We start from the raw sequence: 14,257 nt of genomic DNA, 5'->3' as shown, positions 1-14,257 counted from the left end.
ACTTTTAGCTTTGAAACTTGGATTATTTAGTTTTATTTTTTGTTCTTATCGATATCCAATATAATTGTCAACAAAGTTTCTCTACAGTAAGCACACGAAGCGATAATCAAACAAAGTAAACGCAGGCATTTTTTTTCCAACACGAGTAGCAATCGCACTACACGTAAAGCGAACGGTGAAATGCTTATTTATCTTATTAGGCGTTAAAAATAACGAAAAAGTAAAAAAAAAAAATAGCCAATCGTGCCCGTTTTATTAGATCGCAGCAGGCAAGCTATTTACTGCAGCTGCGTCGGTCAACAATTTCCTTTGATATCCGAAACGAAATTTGATTATTATATAATATGGTAGGTATACGACGTAAAGAATCGTTGAGTTCAGTCGATTCCATCGAACGTACCGTATACCACCTGTGTACAGATATATAATAAAGCTATGCATTTATTGTGCAGCAGCAGTAGCTGGTAGGTACATATATATATTTTATTATATATTATGTTCTCTGGGGGGAAAAAAGGCCGTCGCCGGGGGGGAGACGTTATAAATGTAACAAATTGGATTACGTCTAGTAGACGACGCGCGAGATTCGAACGGTATACAGTACCACGTCCTACCCCTAGAGTTGCCACTAGAGAAAATAAAAACACAGTAAACGCCGTTCCGCAATGATAATAGTTGTCGGGACGCATGCGCACTGGACGCACGAACGATTTAAAAAGAAAAATTTATTTTAATCGAAAATAAAACAATAATATAGTAATATAATGATAAGACTATGACGCGGTGAGTCTCGGGAATTGACCCCGATTTTTACTGCTTATATGTTATTATTATAAGATGGCTCATCCGCAGCTGTATAATAGCGCAACGGGCGAGGAAAAAAAATATCTTCCGCATCCCCGTACGTATGGCATATCGTATATTATATATTATTATATATATATATGTGTATGTGTGTGTGTGGTATCTGTGTACGCTATCACATTTTTCGAGACAAGACGGGTAAAAAAAAATTTATAATATAAGTACCTATACGGCATACAATATTATTATAGATACTATACGCCTATAAAAAATGAATAAAATACGTGCGTACGATAAACACCCAATATTTACGTTCTAAACACGAATGCCATTAAAGACGTGTAATCGTATAATATCGCTAAATCCTCTATATATTATACCACGCTGCAGTATACCACTTATACTATATATATACTACCTACGGCGGCAGTGTTCGGGACGGAAATGAAATCGATGGATTTTTCCCCCCTTTTTATCGTTCCCCGTCGGCACATTATGAGGTATATAATATTAAAGTGACGATTTGCAGGCCATCCGTGGAAATTGATTTAAAACAAGACGTTAAATTTTAATCACATCCCGAAAAGGTCAGAAGACATACGCGTCGAGAAGAATATAATAATATAATAGTTATTAGTACAAATTACAGCGTTAAATCGATATTAATTGTACTTACAGGATGATTCTTCTACCACTAAACAGCCGTTTTTTTGGTGGTCGAGTAATTTATGTGTTTTTAATATATATTTTCATTTTTTATCGTTATCGATTTTTAATTTTTATTTTTAACCACGTCGACATACATTTTTAATTTCATATTCCAAAAGATAACAATATATTGTTCTGAATTGTTCTTATTATTATATTATACTTATTATTATTTGTGCTGTGTAATATCAACGGATAGGTATTTCCTCTAATCTTGCCACTTTGTGTTATCATAATTTATTACTATATACATTCATTCAATTTACTAATTTACTTATTGTATTTTATTATAAAAGTAATAGAGGTTGTAAATATTTCTAAGTAAGAAAATTCTAATAATAAAAATTAATATTCCATAGCAAAATAATACATTTTTGATGATTGAAGTACGGTGTACACAAATCGAATTGTGGACCAGTAGTTATAATAATTAGACATACCTAAGTATTATACATTTAATGTCTGTCAGAATAATAATTATTTTAATATTGATTCGATCTTTGATTATTAGATTTTTACTATAATTCTCTATAAATTAAAGGTAAAGATATTTTGATTCGTTTTCAAAAATGACGAGTTGTTATAACTTCATATCGTCGTACACGTTATACACATGTATGAAACAAAAAAATGTTAAACCAACCTTTTACCAACACACCTTTTACCGAAAACGCGACAATGATTGGTTTATAGTGACGAAGATAAAATAAATAAAAATAAATAAATAAATTCAGTATTAAAACACTGGACTATTATATATTATATTTTATTCATAAGACGTGTTAAAAAATACGTTATTCGACTCAGACTTCGGGACAATAGACACACGATAGACTATTGCGTCATCTGTGATAGAGCGCAGTTCGTATAATAATAATAATAATAATAATAATAATAATAATAATAATATGGCCTTTACCGCCGTCGTACACAAACCGTCTGATGCGCATTTGCGCCCTATACGTGCCTAAACCAACGTTACGTGTTTCGTAATGTGCATAATAATATTAAACTATTTATAGATATATCATACAGTCAGGCACGAAGAGTGACGGTGGAACATTTGTTTGTGGTCATCATAAAAACTTGGAGCATCCGCCGGTTGGACGTACTCCCCCCCCCCTAGTATAATATTATTTTATCGACGAGTCGTTATTAAAGTTACGTTTCATTTTTTAAGGGGTTGTGTATAAGCAATTTTTTCGTCCCCCGTTGTCACCGCTCGTCTTTGTGTGTGTAGTAAATTATCATTAGTGTGTGTGAATATTCCACAACAATCAACCGCATCATTCATATTACGCACCCGCCATATGAACATGCCATTAATTTTAATTAGATCAAAATATTCAAAATCAATTCGTCGACTGTACGTGTGCTGTACGCCTGACAGAATTGTAAGTACCTACTTCCAAACGTCCGGTTTAAAAAAATGTTAAGATGATTGAACGCATAAACAAGATAACTGTGCATCGATTGGAGCACTTTTTCAAGTTTAATCTTTGAGGAGAATAAACATTTAAAATTGTATCAATTTTAAAATTTTTTTATATTGAACAATATACTTTTTATATCAAAATAATAGTTTTATATCCACGGTTTTCTGCAACTAGTATAATTTAAGTACCTAGGTATAGTAAATGATTTGGGAGATGACTAAAATCAGTTCGTTGAATTATAAAGTAACGGATTTCACGTGTTAACGATAACGTCTCGTATTCACCGGAAGGCTTCCGAAGACCGATTATAATAATATTATGTCGTCGTGAGGCAAAATATACACTAAACCTTTAATATTATTACGAAAACGATGCGACCGAGACGACGGTGTACCTAAGACGTTTTCCGAGGTGGCCGGGTGGCGTCAATACTCCACAATATTATTGACCTACCTTTATGGCTACATATTATTATGTATTGTTCGCACGTGTCTGAGTGGTCTTAGTCGGGTTACGTCGCGATATTTGAATACGTAGTTAGAAGTGCTCGTTACAGATGTATAATGTTATTAATAATAATAATTATTCAACCGCACGAGACACATTCGAACGTAGACGATAGTAATTAGAATTAGGATTAGAAGTTATTTGCAAACAAAACAATTAATACACTTGAAATTATAATTATAATAGGTATTGTCTGCTCACCTTTTATATGCTGAGCTTGGGTTGAAGGTGATGAGTTCTTAATATAGAAATTTAAATATTAAACATAATTATAAATAGGCTAAAACAGAAAAGAATAAGTTAATTTGAGAGAGAAAGAGAGAAAAAAAATAGTTATAATAGTTATATAATAATAATAAATGAAAACAGTGCATGGATTTAATAATTATACATTAGAACTTAGAGTAGTGTTAATACGGTATATATAAGGTATTAATATTAATTTTTAAGTCTTTACAAAGAGTAATAGCAGTATTCAATGTGGTTTTGAAACCAAAATATTTATAAAATCTAGGAATATTTATATTTATATTTTTCTTAAATCTAGTATTTACATTATGGTTGCATATCGGTACAACATTCCTATGCTTATATATGAGTAATAATACGCTTTTTTTAAACAGCTTATCAAAATTAAATACATTTAATTTCTTATATATAGTATTAGTACTTGACGTGTAGCTAGACAACTTTAATATAAATTTAATTAGTTTATTCATAGTTGTTTTTAATTTATTAAATGAGTATCATAAGCACAACCCCAACTCTCAATACTATACGTAATAACTGATTGCACGAGTGAGATATAAATTATTCTTAATTGTATTTTATCGAGTATAGATCTAAGATTACGAAAAATATGAAAGAATTTACGACTTAATGATATTAAATGTTCAATGTGATTTTTCCATTTTAAACGCGAATCAATATACAATCCTAGATATTTTATAGTAATATATAATGAATCAGAGTAGTGTTTGTGAATTTTTTTTTGTCATGGACTACATAATCCATAATACGTAAAGGTAACCAGAATTGATTAAAATACTTTTTACGAATACTAATTTACACGTAGCACGGTTAAAATTTGATAAATAATCTTTCGAATTGTATATAGAGTGATTATGGTATTATTTACGGTCGTTACTACTTTGCAGTGTCGTAGATAATTTTTTTTATTAATTTCAGCTACATTTTGAATTCAGGTTTACCGCCCGAGCGAATTATTATTATTAAAATTTTTTTTTTTGTTTAGTAACTCTACACATAAAATGTTATAGATATTATATTATACTCGTTGTATTTTTAACTTAAACGTTATAACATGTCTATTTAGTATTTATGAATAATTATTATACTCGTTGTGGTCGATCGAATACCAACACCGATTTCCATTTAGTTATGTGTAAACATATTGTACCGCGTATACTTTAACATACGGACGTTCTATATATCATTACAATTTATTTTTATAATAGTATAAAAACGACGAAACGTGACTATTTTCAGTAGGTATATAATATTATAATAAGTATTTACTACCTATATAACATACAATTGATTTACCTTGCGATTCTTCATTTAATAGCTACCTAATACTTTGTTTCGACACGCATCGCTATAATATACTACGAAATGCGAATCAATTGTCTAGTTATGTCATTAAGTTGATTAGACGTTTAATAGTGGACAAGCGGCCGAGTATACCTACCTACTCGTTTTTCATAACATCAAAAATCGGTTTCACTTGTTTTCCTTTTTTTCAATTAGTTTGAGCGATTTATTTCTTAGAGTCACCCTGTGGCCCGTATATGCGTGAACGCATACATAACGTATCGCGTTGTTAAGTCAGGTGTGATGTTCAAAATTGGTTATTTGATAGCGAACGCGTACTCACACATCCGAATAAACTTGTGTGTACACGTTTGAGGTACCAGAAAAGACAATTTATTGACCTAACACGTGTATGAGGTAATCTCGGTGAACGATAAAACGTATAAATAAGTCACAGGCAAGGCGAACGATCCCTCCAGTTTAATAAAAACACAAAACAAATATTTAAATACAACATCCTGTAAATTACATGTCATGTTCGATATTTTCCGTAGAAGCAAAACAATGAATAATGTGCATACTCGACGACACATATTATTATAGTATGACGAACAATAATGGAGAAAAAAACCGCCGTGGTACAAAAATGTGGTATTTTACCTTCATACTAAAACACTTATCATAATAATATTATAATGGGGGACGGAGTGGCCGAGCGGACTAAGGCGTCAGTTGCGACGCGCACCTACGCCGGTTCAAAACCTCGGCTGTGGGCAGCATTTTTCTTCGGCAAGTCACTAAAAAAATTGCCAAAATAACGAACACACGTGTTTAAACCTACAGTACCCTCCCCCTCAGTGGCCACCCAAATGGCCTAAGTTTCCGCGGGTTGATAAAAAAAAAAAAAATATTATAATATTATAACAGTTACAATAAAGTATTTATCTTATTTCGGTGTCTGTTGGTTTGGCTTCGGTCCTCGTAACAAGCAGTGCGGCCATTGCACATGCTGAAGCCTTTAACTATTACGTTGGGGGATGGATTTTTTTTCACAGAGTATAATAATTTTCTTAAGTGGTCGCGAGAAAAAGGGGGAAAATATAAATGTACAAGGGACGCATGAAAAGGACAACATAAAAGGACGTACAATACCGGAAAAGACTATTTTATTTTATGTCGAAATATTTTAACCGTAATAAACAATGTTTGGTGTATTCCGATAGGTAAAATATATGAATTGCAGTTTTTGAAAAATGTACGTCAAATAGCTTAGTTTTCAATCGTTAGTTAATTATTGACATCGTTGTTCACAATATCCAAGTATATAGTAGATATAGGTAAAGTAATATTTTAAAATGTGTTTATTACTATGTGGATAGCTATTTGAAGTAAACTGTTAAACTATCATTAAACTCATAAAAAAAAATTAAGTTTTCTGAAATAATAAATAGATAATAAAAATATTCATTTTTTTTCTAAGTTTTATGTAAAATTAAAGCAACTGTGTTACTATCAACAGAACCCTACAGTATATAAATTAAATACAGATTCGTTTAAATTCATTTCAATATTTGCATGATTTGTTTTTTGTTGTAGAATATTGAAGTGACAGTAACGATAAACTATTTGAGATTATATAACTTTTTGATATTGTCTTTAATAAGGTCTTCAATCAGTTATGCATTATTAATTAGCATATCGAGTTACAGTAAAATAAGTAGATAATCTATAATTGAAATATTCTAATAAAATTGCTACCAATCCGAATATCTACTTAAATTGTGCTGAATCGGTAAGTGTGGTTTAAATTATTTATGTCTTGCAAAAAGGCAATCGTTATTCTTAAACAATTTTTGTATAAATAATATTTTCGTCATGGATTTTGTGGTAAAATTTTTATCGAAACAGCCTGTTTAAATTTCAATCTATTGATTTAATCACTTGAATATTTTAATATATTATTGTTTATGAATGCCTTCTTTTCAACAGTTTTTTTTTTCGCTCGCTTAAAATTGCGAAGAAAAGTGTATAGCTATCAGTGTGTACAACATTTAAGGCCTCAAGCAATTATTGCTAAATATTGGGATGATTGTTATAAAACATATTATACCATTAAGCTTAGAGTAAAAACATTCACGAGCGTTTGTGGTTCGTGAATCTGGAGTAGAAAATTCAGCCCTTATCTCTGGAGGAAACGTTTCAGAATAGATTTGTGTCCACAATTGGTATGTCATCTCTAATACGAAACTCGCACGGTTCTTATTATGTCGTCCTCAATTAGGAAGCTGCAAATCATATTCAGTTCGTATAATTATGCAGTGAAAAGGTAGGTAGGTATGTGAAGTTATACAACGAACATAATTGTGTTTAACTTTGAAAACGAACTCCGATTCAATCAGTTGGATTAATGTGTAAACTTTTTTACTAGATTTAGCATATTATTATTATGTAATCTTATATGTATAATACTATATTGGTATTTGTCAATTTCATTGTTCAGACATGACGAAAACGTGCGCGGTAGGAGAGAGAGATAAAACATCATAAACAAAAGCTTCTTTGATTCTATTTGTTCAAAGCTGCGGCGCAGCAGTAAATCAGTATTCCTCAAAATGTAATCCTTTTATTAAGAGTTGAAAATTTAGATTCGGTGCCTTTATGTATAATGTCACTGCTTAGTAGTAGCTAGGTACCTATACCTACCTACCATACTCTTGCCGTAAGACACATAAGAGACACTAACAATTGCCATGTACTATTGTTGTCTTGTGTTGAAAATGTGCACACACAATATCCTTTAGTTACACTGCTGTTTTTGTATCGTGGGGTTTCAGGAAGTTACGAAATTATTATTACCACAGAAGCATTTTAGTGAATATCTCGGATTCAATCACAGACGGTCTATATAGTGATATTTCGTCGAATGACAAATAATAATATGATTAAATTCACCTGAAACTTGAGTGCGTTTTAGTCAACGGTTTCAATAGTGGTAAATAATATTCATGTTGCCATATTATGTACCAATTTATTAGCGATGCAGTTACACATAATAATAATTATAGATTTATTGCATCGGTTAAAATATTTACGTAGTTCAACACTATTGGACGGGATATCGATTATATTTGTATATTATAATGTATACCTACTATATTATAGTAGTCACTCATAAAATAAATTAGATGATAAATAAATTACTTTACTGGATATGTGGGTGCATAGTGATAGTATATTATAATAATTGTATTTCTACTCTTGCATTCATCTATAATATTATGTTATCGATAGAAAAAAAATATGTAGGTTCATTCAAATTAAATTCATTTATAAAAAGTGATAATTTAAAATAAATGTTATTTAATATTTGTCAAAAAAATTATTTTTCTTTAATAATCCATTTCACTGTTCCACAGTATCTGGTATACAATTTAACGACTGCAATTCCTACTACCTAATAATTTAAAACTATTTTTTCGTAGAAATGTTTCTTTCTTCAATGTTATTTTGTTAAATATTTTTTTTTTTTAATGCCACAGGTTTACGAAATTCCACATACACACACACACACACACACACACACACACACACTAACACACTAATTACGGTAACTGTAGGACTGACACCGGTCGAAACGATTAATTAAAAACACACTAAACCAACCTTAACAATATAGCTGGTACAACAATCTCGCTTTATAGTTTATATTACGTCGATCACATTGAATTAAAAATATATTTAGTGCATGCGATAGGGTCTAAAAATAAAAACAAATAATGAAACCAAATGTGATGTAGGGGCGTACGTATATAATAACAATAATAATAAAAAGTTGGCGATGAGACAGTTGAGGGAAAACGTTGGTATATTATTATTGTATACTTATAATCGCAATAACTAAACATCGGAAGTAATAATTATTGTTTATCAGCCCGGAAGGAAATATTAAATGCTCTCTCTGTTTTAAAGGAGATAGCCCTTCGTAAAAGGGTGCAGCGGACTTGGTGCTGGAGCAAATATTTATTTAAGTACGAAACTTTACCAATAAACAAACTTTTTTTATGCAGGGAGACTTTGTTGTAACTAGTTATTATTTTTCGTCTTTGCCTCTTTTCCGATTGATATACATGTATGTTATATTTGTTGTTGAAATACATACATAGGTACATGTACATAATACACTTTTAATAAAAACAATTATTAAATGCTGTCGTCCGAAATAATTTACACGAGTTTGATAAATAAATTGAATTTCTAGTGTCCTAAACTAATATCATAATGCAACATGATATAATATTTCAAAAATGGAATATTTTGTTAGTTTACCGCTGCATGGCAATCATAAGTGTAATAATAAAGGAATATTATTTTTAGTAGGTAGTTATAAGTAAAATATTTCTAACTCGTATTAAATTGGAAAATGTTTATTTACGATATTGTCTTGTGTGTTATTGTATTTATTTTTCAGCGTTAATTATCCGTAGACATTGTGATTATCAAACAACTCATAAAAAAAAAATAAATAAAGGAGTTTAAAATATTATTTTTTAGTTCATTGTATAATAATATTTTATTATGAAATCATGGAATGCACCTCGCGTTTATATTATGTTCAGGATAAATCATTATATTATACCAATTGTGAAACATTTATTTTAATCTTATTGCGACTGGGTAATTAAACAATATATAACTGATGTATCTGCCCATATTCACTTGAAGTGGGTGGTTGGATGCTAAGCATGTGCATTTTTTAAACGTTAAAAAATAATAATATATACAACCATTTAATGTACAAACTCACGCACGCACACATACATTATTAAAATAGAACGTTGTGAGAATTGTTTTTTAAAAACTTACCGAGGGTAGGTTTTTATCATTATATTTTTAATGTAATTTCCGAAAACGTGACCTGTTAGACTGATGTTTGGTAGTGCGGCGTAGTTCTGATTGTTTCGATTGCCCCTGTCTTCTTCTTTTATTGCTTTTCGAGGATATTAATCTGCGAACGCCGCACATCGGTGACATGTCGGTCTTATCGATTTCCACGGATTTTCAAAAAGCTAAAAAAAAAAAAAAAAACGAAATACAACCTGCGACTCGTATGGGTACCGGTACGCCTCCCATACTATAACAATGTATAAAACGAAATAAAATTTCCCTAATATATACGTTGGCAATATCTCGGAAAACTTTTGACCCGTTTAAGCGTTGACGGGGGGACGTGTGTATATAATAATATATTGGCCAAGTTTTTCAGGACTCGTTCTCGCGCGACGACGTCACCTGGTGCTCGGACATAACTCACCGCCGGCACAGACGGCTGCCTAACCGTATTAGGTCGTATTCGTCTATAAAAATTTTCCTCCCCTCGGTTTTCGCAAACGTTTTTCACGCGCCCCTTGCACGCCTTGTATACGCGTGGCATTGATGGAACTCTGTCCGGGTCGCCGATGTCGTGTGCCATCGATCCCCCTCCCCAAAGACGTGCGATAAAATAAAACCAATAAAACGGGAAATCGAGACGGACGACCGGTCACTTTTCCGTGTACGCGCCAATCCCCGAGTAATCGTCTCTCCCGACGCGGTCGTGACAAAATGTTCAATCTAGTCTGTCGGGCCGTGGTTGACGGAGGACGCCTATTTATTATTATTCGTTTTCGTCATATCCATTAATTCTACGTTCAAAATACGTATAGTCCGTACATATATCAATATAGAATGTGGGTATATTGTCCATAGTGATATTGTGCTATTACAAATGTATACGGTATGATTGTTTCGAGTATTTTTTTTCGAAAAAATCAATCACATATATTACAAAAAAGTATCGAAATAGTCATATTATAATAATTGCTCTCGAAAACCAATTATCCTAGCAAATATAAAAAGTAATTAGGATTTTCAACTATTCGTTTACAAATATTCATTATATAATTATTATATATTTTTTTTATTATTATTTTTTGTTTTATTCGTTTGTACGCTGTAATAAGCATAATATCTCTCGTTGCCTTATTATTATTACATTTTTCATAAACAATTTGATTTTTTCATTTGATTGCATCTCTTTTCTGTGTTTTGATTTTTTCCAACTATATACATTACACGCAATTTATACGTATATAATTTATGAATTTCACGGTTTCAATATAATTTTTACATCATAATAAGTCTTCTATTTTTCTTCCCGCTCTCTCTAAAAAGAAATAATTTACATCGATATGTACATAATTATAGTAGATTTTAATGAACGTAACTGAAACTTTTTTCTTAGCGTTTCTTCTTTCTATACATTTTATAACAGAACAATAAATCGAGGGGGGAAATAAGTTTTTCATGGAATTTTAAGACAAAGCATCACCAGATAATTTTGATGGTTTTCACGTTGGCAACCGTGTTATTAATCAAAATTATATGGCACTCCCTGGCACAGTCTTTCTCCGTTGGAGCTTACCTAAAATGATCCATCAATATTCTAATGACTGCGTCGTGTTACTGAGACTTTGGAATAAAAAAATTAAAATAAATCTACTTCACACTATTCAATGGCGTATGACAATTTTGTGTTTAAAAGTTTTCCGAAGTATTTCTTTTATAAATTGGAAAAAAAAATAACGTCATGATCCTCAAAGTTTTTGATGTATTATACGCTCATCGTTTTTTTTTTTTTTTTTTTTTTTTTTTTTTTTTTTTTTTATTGGGTAACCCGCGGCAACTTAGGCCATTGGGTGTGGGGAGGGCACTGTAGGTTTTATATTGGGTAGGTTTGGTAGGTTTTATATTGGGTAGGTTGGTACACGTGTGTGTTGTGTTTTGGCAGAATTTCTAATGGGGCACCCGTAGGTTTCTGCCGTGCCCCGGGGTGGGGGGATGGCGGCACTTGTTCTCCGGACACCGTGACTTGCACGGAGAAAAATGCCGCCCAGTGGTCGAGGATCGAACTCGGACCGGCTGTGCCGAATCCGTCGCGTTGGACCACTCGGCCACCTCGTCCCCCCGTTTTTTTTTTTATTCAAGTATAATAGGTACCTACTTCCTATACACGTAACGCCATTAATCTAAGAATTAATCTATGGCATTTTGAGATACGAACCTACCGAAATGTAAGCCGGATAAAAATAATTAATATTATAGCACAGTATTTATACAATTATTATTATTACGTATCCAAATATTTTATGTCATCGTTTTATCAATTTATTATGATTATTATTTGTTTTAAGTATATTTTTTATAATTTTCAGATGTTCGACAATTGAAGAATTTCATTCCAGAAATCAGCAACCGTAAGTACCTTTGAACTAAAAACTAAATGTGAATACATATATAGTCGTTAGATACTTATTAAATGCTTGGAAACAATTTCCAAAGGTCAATAACGATGCCAATATTGAATATAATATAAAAATAATGATAAAGTTGTTGCGAAAACATTCAATAATAAATTAGTGCTACGAATGGCTATAAACACTCATAATAATATCATCTGCGTTCCACTTAAATAATACTGGGTATTATTTTAAAAGGTATTTTTTTCACAGTTAGATACCTATGTTTTAAATTTAATTTTTGGCTTATAAATTAATTTGTAATAATAATGTTACAATAAAACGGAATCGTAATACCTACCTACTATGATCGAAGACAAAATAATATCATATTTGAGAAATTTTAACATATTTTTATATAATATATTTGGTCCGGTGTATATTATGGGTACCCCCACTTGCGTGTTTTCATTTTGTGGCAAGAATTTCCTCGATTAATCCGTACAACATTTTATCGCGATAATATCATCGACTGAACGGGTCCGGGTGCTGACGTCTCGTGATTAATTGATCTCGCACGCGTTTTATATAATCTAATATAATATATATCTACTTGTTTCCATTTTGGGATTTACGTAGGTACCAGTATATTTCTTCCCGTTGCCTTCTCCTATATATATATATATGATATTATTATGGACTGTAATCTCGCTGCACGGACGGCGTTTTCGCGAATTATAGGAATTAATACTATTATGTATAGCTTGTCCCATAGAGCAGCGATCCTCGTCTCGGGAGTTGCCAACACATTTTTCAGGGTTGCCAATACGCGTACTACAGAATAGTAGCTATTGCAGTAAGTGCTTTTCCTTTTTGTTATTTTGTTTTAAATAAACTTATCATATTATTATATTTTACATTTTAGTATAATGAATTCAACAAGCGATTTATGATTGTATACAATAATAACGATTATTGTTTGTAATAACTTTTTAATGCTAACATTACGAAAGGGTCGTTAAAAATCTTGATGACATATTATTATAGGGGTATTTTGGCCTCAAAAAGGTTGAAAAACGCTGGTTTTAAAAATGTGATTTAATATTGTCAACTGAACCTATTTTTTTTAAAAACTTTTTTATAATTTGTCCAAACTGTTGACCGTTAGGTTTCCACATGACAACTCTCAACATATTTGTAATGCGTCCTTAATAATGAGACTCGTTGCTCAATTGTGGAATGTTCCATAAGACCATAACGACCACCCACATTTAGCACATTTAGAGACAAAACAATAATTGATAAAATAATAGTGGCAGCAATAGAAATAGATAGAAAAATACTATAAGCCACGTGATACCAAATTCATAAAAATAAAAAACAACGTAAAATTTAAAACAGGCGTTATCAGTTGTGGAACACGCTCTTTATAAACACTTATATTGATTTTTCCACGGTTTACGGAGCGTCAAGTCATTCGGACCAATTAATATATAAAATTAAGATAACAAAAACATATTTGACCAAATTTGGATACCTATTTCAACAAAAAAACTAAAATACGTTTAGATGCTTCATACGACCCAATTGGACCAGCAGCTGCGTTTTCCTGAACCATAAAAAATAGGCAAACGTATTTTTGTTTTCGTTACTCATCGGTTGTACCTATCTACTTGTATACGTGAGGTTGTACTGGTCCATGGTTCGCCTACCGTTCTTATGTTTGTAGAACCATTAGCTCCACGGTTCGGCTATTCGCGTCTGCAGAATGGCATCACTCTGTTATTTCTAACCCGTTGCTTGCCACCAGCGTTCGTCGTTTACACGTTTAAATATTTAATACTATAATAATAATTAATTTTAATCTATACTTGTGAATGCATGTGTGTCCCGTTTTTCCGCAATTATACAGTTATTTTGCTATCGTGACAACAAAGGTTAACACAACACTGTATAGTGTATAATTTACTATTA

The 14,257-nt window shown here is 31.6% G+C and overlaps 1 long non-coding RNA gene across 1 annotated transcript in view; it reads left to right on the top strand.

Annotated features, from left to right (window-relative positions):
- The window catches only part of LOC132944971 (uncharacterized), a 69,489-nt gene that overhangs the window by 33,753 nt on the left and 21,479 nt on the right, over window positions 1-14,257 (top strand). The window contains exon 3 of the long non-coding RNA XR_009664500.1: window positions 12,260-12,301. This is a non-coding gene — a long non-coding RNA (uncharacterized LOC132944971). The remainder of the gene's footprint in view (window positions 1-12,259; window positions 12,302-14,257) is intronic.

Source organism: Metopolophium dirhodum, chromosome 5, assembly GCF_019925205.1.
Source record: "Metopolophium dirhodum isolate CAU chromosome 5, ASM1992520v1, whole genome shotgun sequence".
NCBI lineage: Eukaryota > Metazoa > Arthropoda > Insecta > Hemiptera > Aphididae > Metopolophium > Metopolophium dirhodum.
Note: the sequence above shows the minus strand (reverse complement) of the source record. Positions and strands in the feature narration are given on the sequence as shown.